A 12366-nucleotide genomic window follows, 5' to 3' on the forward strand; every position below is an offset into this window, starting at 1 on the left:
CCTTGAAGGACAACAGACATGAGATCTCACAATCAGCCCAGTGTATCTGTTTTACCTTCCAGCTTTCCCTTACTTTTAAAATACTATCAAAGGGGAGATTCTGGATAGGATAGAATTAGGAAGCTGTGTAATTTAGAGAGATCAGTATAGAAAACCTATTGGACCTTGGTGTGAGGGAATCCAGTTCTGTCCTAGTTAGTTCATCCCAATCCCTTCCTTGCCTATCCCAGTTAATTAATAAACCCTTGTTGTTACCTTGACAGACTCTCCCTGAAATCCTTATCCAGATCAATAGGATTTAAGTTACTGGCCCAAGGACTATTAAGAACCTAGAGAAATCAGTTAACATCATTCAATCTCTATTCCACCAACCAATTAATACCTATTAATACATATTTTACCGCACATCTTTTATTTTTTAATATATACATATATATATGTATATATACATACACATATTATACCTATATACAAATGATATAATTTGCTTCCTAGAGCTACCATTTAAACCAGTAATAAGATACTTGGAATAAAAGCAAAAGAATGTAATTGTTTTGCACTGGATTTTATAAAATATATGATGTCAAAATTTTTTAAATTCAATTTTATTTTACCCTGAGGTAAAAGGGTTTTAGACAACTATTTCACTAATTTATAACTATGGAATCATTATCTCTCTTAAAGTCCTTAGAGATGATATAATATTGCCAAACAGATTTCCTAAAGCAATCTATGGTCTGAGATCTCTGCTCCCAATTTGCTACAAACTAGCCTAGAATCCAATTTTATTCAACACAAAAAATTGTTTTGAATTCTTGTAGTCTGTGCATAATCTAAATATGTGGTACCTAATAAATTCTATGGGTGGATTAGATTACAAAATCTCACGTTGCAAGTATCTTGGCATTTATGGGATTCAGAGTTAGAAAGAGATTTAAAGATTATCTAGTCCAATGAATAATTTAAATAAATTCACAGAGAAGTAAAAATTTAAACCAAAGTCATGAGATGCTATTACACCTTTCACATGACAGGGAATTCCTGTTCTCCTGAGGTAGTTCTGTATAGCTCTAATTGTTGGAAAGTTTTTCCTCCTCAGATGAAGCAAGAATTCCATTTAAATCAGTCTCCTTCTGACTTCTTTCCATTGTTTATACTTATGCCCTCTGAGGTCAAATATGACAATTCAAATTCTCATAATATATGGATGCTTTTCAAATATTTGGAGATAAACATAGCCCTTTTCTAATAGCTAAATATTTTGTGCATAGGACTAAATAAATGCTCCCCATTTCTTTAACAGATCCTCACAGGACACATAACACTATCTTTGCCACTGTCTTCTGGATATGCTCCTGCTGGTCAATGTTTTTCCATAAATGGAAGACTTAAGATGAAGCATACCCCAGTGTGGTAGGAGAGGGGAAGAGTATAACCAAGAAAGCAAGTATTGATTAAGTATCTAATTGGTAAACTTTTCAGAGGTTGGAGATCTGAATATTGATTGGTTGAAAATAAAAATAAAACAATTTCTGATCTTTACTTAGATATATTACCCTTCAACTGATATAAGTTCCTTGAGATCAGGAATTCCTTTCTTTTATACAAAGAACATAAAAGGTAATGAGAAAGTCAGGATACTAGCAACTAGGAAAATTAGGAAAGGCCCGTGGGACGTAGAGTTAATATAAAATGTCTAGTATTCAAATAATTAGAGCCCAGGAAGGGGTGAACTGAAAGGGAAAAGTTAGTTTCATAACTTTTCTATATCAGCTCTTAAAACTTCTCTTAAATCAGTTTTATTCATCTCATATGCTTTAAATGCAAACATATTGGGAAGTATATTACACTTCATCCAATGCCCTCAGGATCCCCAAAGAAAATTTTAGAATTCTTAAAGAAAAAACTTGGTCTATAGTGGTGACCTATATGAAATTTGCTCACATAAAACCATTGCTTTACTCTATTTTAAAAGCCTAGAATACCCATCTTTCACTATTTAAAAATAATTGGGATACAAGCTAATTAAAATCATCAATGACACTTTGCTTTCTTATGACTTTTTTCGTATGATTCACAAAGCATTTTATAAACCATAAATCAATACTCATACTATTCTTGAGGAACACATCTCATTATTTCTACTTTTAAATGATTATAATTTAATATTACCACGATTAACTAAAAGTTATTTTGAATGCTTTTGTATATAAGGTTTTTTTTTAATTAGGTTTATGTTATCAAAGTGTTCAAAGTACAATTTCTAAAAGGAAATTACATTGGAGATTTTTTTTTGTAGTAGGATTATATCTCTGAGCAACCCAAGGTCAAATAGTGATTCAGTGGGAAAGGCCAAGGGGAAAAAACCTCATAAACTTTTTTTGCACACCTCTTGAAGGAGTAACGAATTAGGAAAGATTGGCAGGGGACCATTTAGTGGGTGTGTTTTGCAATAAAAGATAATTATTTTGATGATTTATTCCAATGATATCTTAAACCAGATAATTTCTTCTCTCTGTAAGTCATTTCTAATTTATTCTGGAGCTATAATCATGGGAAACCTTGACTTTCAAATTGAGCATTAAAGACCATTTAATAAATCAAGAGAGTTTCCTGGATTTTTGAACTTCATACATAGCATTGTGAAGAATAAAATCTTCTATGTTAAATCTGCATTTCTTAACATTACTATAGAAAGACGGTAGTTGTAAACACACAAGAGGTAGGTCTGCAGATAGAAAAAAATAATGAATATGTAGAAGTATGTGTTGCTCATATAAGTTACAAATATGCACACGTGTTTGTCCATATAAGGCTCAAGGGAGCTATGAATAGATTTCACCAGACTCCTTCTACCCATCCTTCACCAAGGAACATTTTGATTCCTAAAAAGAAGGGAGCCAGGATGTTGGCCACTCTTCTCTCTTCAGAGAGGGAGCACTGAACTAAAATTATATTTATCTACTTCCTCCCCTAAATATTGTTATTTAAGGGGAAATAATTTTTAGTTTCAAGCTCTCCTCCTTATTGATGTCTCTTAACAGGGAAGGGGTACCACAAGCTATAGATCTAAGGTTTGACTTCCTTTCCACCAATTGCCAGTTACATAAAGAACTACATAGAGTAGTTAGCAAATAAACCCATTTATCCAAGCTGATAGAATTTACACAAATGAAAAATACATGAGACAATATTGAGAGTCAATTGGGAGCAAAATATGCCAGCTCATCCAAGAGAATTCCATATTAGATCTTAGAGGAATTTCTGTTTTTTGTCTTAAACCTTGTGATTTACTTTGGGCTCAATTCTTATGTCTCCAATATGAATTCAGGACTGGCCTACAGAACCATAACAAGTAATTCTGGTACTTGGAAGAAATTTTTGTATGTAGCATGAGTAGGGACAAAAAAAATAGAGAGGAGAAGTAGGGGGGAAAGTTAAGATATGATCATTCCTGTGCATGCTAAAAGTAGACTGGAGACAAGAATCATGGGAGTAGAGCAAGTTGAGGAACTGGTTTGCCATGATGCTAGAAGGATTCTTTGTAGTGGAGAAAAAAATAGATGAATAGGTACTGAACTTGGCGAGAAGGGAAGAAATCCTGAAAGCTGTGTTTTTCTTAATGTAGATCATTGCAGTTTTCTTAGCTGAAACTACACTGTTGGATCATATTCAGTTTCAATTCAAATAGTACTATCTAAATATGCCACTCCCATTTTACCCTTTGACATTGATTTTTTTAAAAACTACAGCAGAAGGCTTTGTATTTACTTATCCCTGTAAAATTTAATCTTATTAGAGCCAGCCTAATGTACTACCATCAAGTCCACATCTGGCCATCTTTTCCACATGATTAATTTTATCAGAGGTTTTGCTAAAATAAAGCTAAACTAAAAAAGCATTAAAATATTATTTTTTAAAAGACAAATAAAATAAAGCATTTCTTTTGAAACTAGCTAGTGCCACTATAAAGTAAAGCCTAAGTACTCATTCTCTTTTGACTCCCTTCTCCTAAGAGGAAAAGGGAAGAACAGATTATTTTCAGTCTATACTTTTAATCTTCCACTGGGTAGCCCAGGAGTAGGACTTTACATTTATCCCTGACTTACACCTCATCCCACTCTTCACCCCACCCTGCTGTGATCTAAGTCAGGTGATTTGCCTAATACTCTATGATCTAAGATATTTGACTAGTAAAATTGATGGCTCACTTTACTTTAACCTAGTGAATCTCTATTTTCCTGCTGATTTAGACGCTTATAAAATTATTAATCAAATGCTAACCCATAAAGTCCTCTTCTCATATATAGCTCATAGAGTCCCTAGCTAACACCTTAGTGTTTTGGACAGATACTTAGATGTTTGTTAAAATCTGTGTATTTCCAAATAGCTACTCTCTATTTGCCCCAGAATTAATATATATATACATATATATATATATGCAACACAAAATAATCATGATCAATCATAGATTTGATCATAAGACATACATGTATAGCGTGTTATATTTTTTGCTCATGTAGGTCATGTGTATACCCATGGATCTGTCTAGAAGTTACTCACAGGGAGGCAAGAATAGATATTTCTAGAATCTCCCCCTGTAATAAAGTATATTGACCCTTATTATTTGTATTTACCAATAGTTGTTAGTGATATGGATAGGCTTTTAAGTTGATGTGATCCTGGGTTGACAGTTGAGAAATGATGGTTGTTCTAAGCAGTTGAGGAAAAATCCTGCTCAGATTTGTATATAAAACCCTATTTATTATAACTTTTAAAATGGTAAGAAAGGCAAAGGAAAAGGAAGCAGAAAGATAATTATGGTAAAAATATTCTCTAACATTAATAAAATCTAATCTATATTTTCCCCAAAATCTGCCTCACAAAAGGCTTCTTCTCGATTACCAAAGGTAATCCTCCTTATTCTACACTAACTAAACTCCCCAATTAGCTATCTTTCTATCCTAACACTAAACTATAATTTTATAAGCAGTAATAAGATAAAACTGGATTTCTTCTTCTGCTCAAATGTAACTCAGCCTGTCAGAATTCTTCAGACACTTACATTGAGCAGTCACTCTATAACGTCACCTACTGGGAAAACAAAGGAACTGCACCACCACTTTCTCTTCCCTTCTTGATAATAGGATTTTTCCAAGTGAGAATCAACAGATCTTTTCCAACTCTCAGAGCAAGCTCCTTGGACCACCTTCCATATTCAGGACCATCCAAAGAGTGATCATTGGTTAAACTGTCTTTCCCAAGGCGCCTTGGGACAGTTCTCTTCCCATCATCCTTTTAAAATTCCACTCTGACTTAAAGAAATCCAGTTCACTCAAACTCAGCTGTCCATCCACCTATACCTAACTGATCAATAATTTTAGTGCTTACTTAATTAACAAATACTCATTACGCCCCACATCTTCTTCCTCTTTTTGGTCCCTTAAATGTTGTTAGACAAGACAAGTCCTATAAGTCATTATTCTCCAACTGGATTCAGTACAATCATTCTCTACTTTCAGATCACCATCTCTCTGAAATGTTTTATTCCAATTCTCACAAGCATGTGTCTGCCTGATTGTCATGTTTTCCTTTGTAACTCCACAAAATGAGTTCTTGCATTCACCTATCTAAACAATATACACTTTCATAGCTATTGTGAAGCTAACTTGGAGGTTTGTGGTATTCCTTCCTTTGCCATCACAGTGGCAAACTAGTGAGTCTCATAGCTCCTTGGGGTAGATTTGCCTATCAGGAATCTACCATCTCTGAACTCATTTACACCATATAATTATTGGCCCAGTAGACAGGGAATGCTTTAGAAGGTGTGAAAAATGTCTGAATTCTCTTGCTAATGTGTTACTTGATAATCCTTTCACTCCGTACTATTTATTAGCTCAGAAGGGCAGAGTTTGCACAGTGGCAACTACCTCATGCTTCACTTGGATAAACCTAACAGGGCAGGTTGAAACAAGTACCCAAAAGATTTTTGAAGAGGCCCAATGGCTGCATGATATCAATCAATGGCCATAAGATATTTGGAATTCTACAAAAACTTTCCTTACTATTGGTTCAGGGCTATTCTCCCTCATATCTCCCCACTTATGTTATTCCTCTTTCTTTTGTTTGTCCTCCTGCTACTAGGCTGACTTTGTGTCTCAATGTTACATGCAGCTGGTCTTTTCTTCCTCTTTCCCCAACTTAGCCTTTACTAGAGACCCTTGATTGATGATTAGTGGACCTTGGTTCCCCTCTAACTGAAAGGAGGGAATTTTTTAAAATTTATTTTTTTATTTCTGACTGAAAATGACACTGCTAATAGCTTGCCACAGATGAACCATATTCAAAAAGCAAGGCACAATGAGTAATTCAGAAATTTTTGATTCTAACACTGTGTTTGAGCTGCTTTTCCCACCAGATTTACAGGAGCCAGAGAACTCAAAAACAATGGACCTCTGAATCTTGGGGAAATGCCTCATTGACCCCAAAAGAATGTAGCATGTTTGCTTCTCAGAGCCAAGCCAGCCAGTCTCAGACATTCTCACCACTATGCTTGTGAGATTTAGACTTCTCAAAATGTCTGAATCCAGATACACCATTATCCTTCCTTGACTTTTGCTTACCTCTCAAATTTCCATTCCTCAGACACAGTTAGGGTGCTACCACAAGTCTGCCTTTGGGCAGTGAGATTAGACTCTTGCTGCTCCCCATGCCAACATTTCTGTACTCTCATAGAATAAAATTAAACCCAATATTTATAAGTTTCAATGACTGTGTTTCTTTGATAATAAAAATTTAAAATATCCACCAATCCCAGCCCCTCTTCCTCCTTGTTTGTATAGACTTCGACTTGTACATTTCAATTGAGTAAAATAATCTTCCCCTTCCTTCCTTCTTCTCCCACCCTAGTATGAGTACAAGGACCTTATTTTATGAAATCCCAAATTGGCCCTGGTCCTCAAGAAACCGGATGATAGACCCTAGTCCTAGACTGAACAATAAACCTTCTAGCACTCCTGATCACCCTAGATAGGATTGACAGATATAATTAAGTCTTGTTTATCCTTTTATATCTAGCCCACTCTCAGGTACCCTAGATTTTGGCAATTGCTTCTAGTCCTCTTACTAGGTCAGTTTAGACTGTGGCAAGTGCAGGTCCCAGGTGAGAGGAAGGGCATAAGTCCACCCCCTATGCAAATTAAAACTTGTGAGGTACCTATTTTGAAGTCTCTCATCTAAACAGTTTCTGTTATTACATTATCTCCTGAATTCCTTTTTTTCTCTTTTATTTTAGAAGTACCAAGTCCTGTTGGTGTTAGAGATGATATTGTCCATGGTAGAATTTATTTTATATTCTGCTTTTTTGATTATGTATACCATTCTAAAAATTGGTATATAAAGAGAGTTTTGGTGCCAAGACAATAAACTGAGGAGGGAATTTGCCTAATCTCTCCCAAATTCCTTTCCAAACCACTTTAAAGCCTCTTACCAAATTTAGGAACAGTCAATCAGTTTTTCTACTGAAAAGACCTCAGAGATTCAATAGGAGTTCGCCTCTCTGGGGTGGAAGGGAAGTTCAGTCAGGCAGCTTGAGCCAGGGAAGATAGTACCCAAGTGGGAGAAGGGTAAGGCCTTGCAGAGAAGTCTCAATCCAAAGCAAGCCAGGGGAATTTAGCAAGGACATGTTAACTGGATATTGGCATAGAATAAGCCCTACTCTAATGCAGGTCACCAGCAAGGCCACCCATTGTACAGATCAATAGTGAGGGTCCACTAGCAAGCTGGGAATAAGGCTTGACTTCCAGGCAAGGCCTCACCCTCATATCAGCAGAGCATGAACTCTGAGTAAACTACCATCAAGGCCACACCACCAGGGAAAGTCAACAGAGAGGCCTCCCATTAGGCAAGAAAAAAGTGAGCACCTCCACTATGCAAGCCAGTAGCGAGGTCCCATCAGTTCAAGGTAGAAGCTAGACATCAAGGCTCCTACAAGCTAGAAACAAAACCCTGAACTATATAAGAAGAATATGAGGACAGTGACTTCTCCAAACAAGGAATAGAATGCATCTTTAATATACAATGAAAACTTATTTAACAGATGAAAAAACTGAGCAAAACATCCCAAAAAACAAAAAAAGAGCCTAACAAAAGAAAATTATTATGCTGACAGGGAGGATCAGAGCACAAACCAAGAAGAGAACAATGTCAAAAAGTCTTCAAGTGAAACCTCCAAAAAACAAAGTGAATTGGAATCCGGTCCAAAAATGAGCTTCTGGAAGAGGTAAACACACACACACACACACACACACACACACACACATACACACACACACACACACAAGCTTTTAAAATAACAAATTTAAAATAGAGAAAAATCAGAAAAGAAATGAAAGTAATAAAATAAGAGTCAATAGCTTGATAAAGGAAGCACAAAAAATGGGAAAAGATATACAAAATTTCACAGAAGAAAACAACTTCTTCAAAAGGAGAGCTGGTCAAATGGGAAAGAAGATACAAAAGCTCATTGAAGAAAATAATTTCTTAAAAATTAAAATTAGACAAATGGAGGATAATGGCTCTATGAGATCAAGAAACAAGCAAACAAAATTAAAAATATGAAAAAACATAAGGGAATGGGAAATCTCTCATTGGAAAAACAACTGACTGGAAAAATAGATCAAGAAGAGATAATCTATGAATTATTCGACTAACCAAAAGCCATGATCTAAAAAAAGAGCCTGCACATTGGATTTCAAGAATTATCAAGGAAAACTGGCTTGATATCCTAGAATCACAGAGTAAAACAGAAATTGAAAGAATCTGCCAATCATCTCCAGAAAGAGATCCCAAATAAAAAATCCCAGGAATGTTACATACAAATTCCAGAGTTACCAGGTTAAAGAGAAAATATCACAAGCAGCTAGAATAAAACAACTCAAATAGCCATAGTCAGGATAACACAAGATTTCATCACTTCCACTATAAAGGATCAGAGGGCATAGAATATGACATTATAGAGGGCAAAAGAGATAGGATTACAAGCAAGAATTACAAACCCAGCAAAAAATGAGCAAAATCCTTTTGGAGAAAAAAATGCATATTTAATGAAATTTAATGAAATTTCAAACATTCCTAATGAAAAGACCAGAACAGCATAGAGAATTTGACCTTCAAACAAAAGATGCAAGAGAAGGATAAGAAGTTAAACAGGAAAGAGGAATCATAGGAGATTCATTAAGATTTGACTTTTTTATATTCTTACCCAAGAAGTTAATACTTATCACTCTTAGGAACCTAATGGATATTAGGTCAATTAGAAAGAATATACATAGAAAGAGGATATAGGTGTGAATGGGATATAGTCCAAACAAATAAAATTTCGATGAGAAAGAGGAATGTACTGAAAAAAGACAGAAGGAATTGGAAATTAGATATGATAGACCTCTATAGAAAACTGAATGGGGAATGGGTATAGAAAAGAATATACATTTTTCTCAGTACTTCATGGCATCTACCCAAAAAACTGATGGGGGGAGGGGTGGAACTAATTAATTTAAAAACTAAACAAAAAAAAATTCCAGCTATCTTTCTAATACTAATTCTTTCCAATCCTGGTTGCATTTGTTTTGTTTGCACACAACTTTTGAAACTTAATATAATCAAAATTATTTATTTTACATTTTATAATGCTCTTTATCTCTTATTTGTTTCTAAATTTTTCTTTTATCAATATCTGACAGGTAGACCATCATATGCTCCTTGAATTTGTTTATGGTATCATCCTTTCTGTTTAAACACAAGATCCGTATTGATCTTATCTTATATAGTGAGAGTTGTTGACCTATTCTCAGGCTCTGCCATACCTTTTCCCAACAGCTTTCTTCAAACAGTAAATTCTTGTCCCCAAAATTTAGATCTTTTGTTTTATCAAATACTAAATTACTATGGTAATTTATTACTTGGTTTTGTGTACCTAATATATTCCACTGATCCACCACTCTATTTCTTAGCCAGTATCAGATCACTTTGATGAATAATGCCTTCTAATACAGTTTGAGATTTGGCACTCCTATATCACCTTTCTCCACCGTTTAAATCATTGACTTGATATTGACCTTTTCTTTTTCCAGATCAAATTTGTTATTATTTTTTCTAGCTCTACAAAATAATTTCTGAGCAGTTTCATAGACATAGTACTAAATAAGTATATTAGGTTAAATTGTCATTTTTATTATATTTTGCTTAGTCTACAAATACAATTTTTCCAATTGTTTAGATCTGACTTTGTGTGAAAATATTTTGTAATTAATTTCAGATATTTCTTATGTTTATTTTGGCAGATAGACTCCCAAGTGTTTTATATTGTCTACCATTATTTTAAATTGAATTTATTTTTCTTTTGCTGCTGGGCTTTGTTGGTAATATATAGAAATGCTGACAACATATATGTTAATATCCTATAACTCTTCTAAAATTGTTGATTATTTCAATTAATTTTTAGTTGATTCTCTAAATACAATATCACATCATCTGTGAAGAGTGATCATTTTGCTCTTTATTATGTATTCCTTCAAATTTTTTCTTTTCTTATTGCTACAGTTAGCATTTCTATAAGAATATCACAAAAGAGTGGTGATATTGGGCATCTTTACTTCTTCATTCCAGATCTTATTGGAAAAACTACAAGCTTATTCCCATTCCAGAACATACTTGCTAATTGTTTTAGATAGATACTATTTATCATTTTAAGGATGCCTATATTTATTCCTGTGTTTTCTAGTGTTTTTTAATAGGAATAGGTATTGTATTTTGTCGAAAGCTTTTTCTGTATCTATTGAGATATGATTTCTGTTGGTTTTGTTATTGATATGGTAATTTATAATGATTGTTTTCCTAATATTGAACTAGCCTTCAATCCCTGCTATAAAGCCCATCTGATCCTAGTGAATAATCACTGTGATATATTGCTATAATTTTCTTGCTAATATTTTATTTAACATTTTTGCATCAATATTCATTAGGGTAAGAAAGGACAAGGCAGGAAAGATGGTGGCTTAGATGGAGCAAATCTTAAAACCTCTGCACCCTCTCCACACAGAGATAGAAAACAAAATGCTTTAAGAAGAAAGAGGACCAAATCTAACAACAGGACAGAGCAGGGGCATCCTACTGCTGGACAGCTCAAGTGGTATGCCAAGAAAAAGGCTTGAATTCTTGAACTGTTGGGTGTGAGGGTATAAAAGGGGAATCCCAGGACTCCTCCCCCATGGGCTGTGCAGTGTCTCCAGTGGCCCCTGAAATCTCTGGTTGGGTGGGCACACCAGCCCAGAGAGAGGGCCTTGCTGGCATCAGACTCGGGGAGTTGAATACAGGCACTGGGGAGTTGAACACAGGCACTGGGGAGGTGGCTAGAGGAGAAAGCCAGAGAAACACAGCAAAAAAACACTCAGAAGAAGGTGGCTTAGATGGAGCAAAACTTTAGGCCTACTTTCTTTACAACACCAAGAGAGAGAACAGAGAGCTTTGTGAGGAAAGAAAACCAGTTCTAACAGCAGGACAGAGCAGGGGAACCCATTTTCTGGACAGCTCGGAGAAAACACTCCATCTAGATGGCCCCCTTCTCTGTCTATCTGTCTGTCTGTCTGTCTGTCTGTCTGTCTGTCTGTCTCTCTCTCTCTCTGTTTTAGCCTCAGGGCACATTAAGCAATACAGACTAATCCAGTCCAGGCTTAATCCCATCAATTGGATAGATAAGAAGTCATCAGACTGCAGGGAAACTCCAAAACCCCTCCTCCATAGACTGCAGAGAATTTAAATACAAACCTCAATTGCCGGCTGGGGGAAGATCTCTCATCAAAGTTCATTAAATCCATCTGCTTAAACTAGCAGAACAGAAAATGAAAAAATATGAGTAAACAACAGAAAAAGAGAAAAAGAAATTACAATTGACAGCATCTTTCCAGGAAGTGAAAAACCAGCAAATGAAATAGATTAGGAAGCTCCAGCAATTTGGACAGAGGCTTTGGAAGAGCTCAAAATTCAATTAACTCAAGAACTTCTGGGACTCAAAAAGCAATCAAGAGAGGCTGAAGACAATTTGAAAAAGGAAATATATGAACTAAAACAAGAAAATAAAGTCTTAAAAGCCAAAATTGACCAGCTCAAAAATGAAGCAAAAAAGGCAAAAGATGATCTACAAAGAAAATCAGACCAGAAGGAGAAGGATGACCAAAAAGCCAGGGATGAAATTCAGTCTTTAAAAAATAGAACTCAACAACTAGAAGCAAATGACTTCACAAGGCAGCAAGAATATATAAAACAAAATTAAAAAATGAAAAATTTGAGGAGAATATGAAACACCTCATT

This window comes from Gracilinanus agilis, chromosome 3, assembly GCF_016433145.1.
Source record: "Gracilinanus agilis isolate LMUSP501 chromosome 3, AgileGrace, whole genome shotgun sequence".
NCBI classification, from domain to species: Eukaryota; Metazoa; Chordata; class Mammalia; order Didelphimorphia; family Didelphidae; genus Gracilinanus; species Gracilinanus agilis.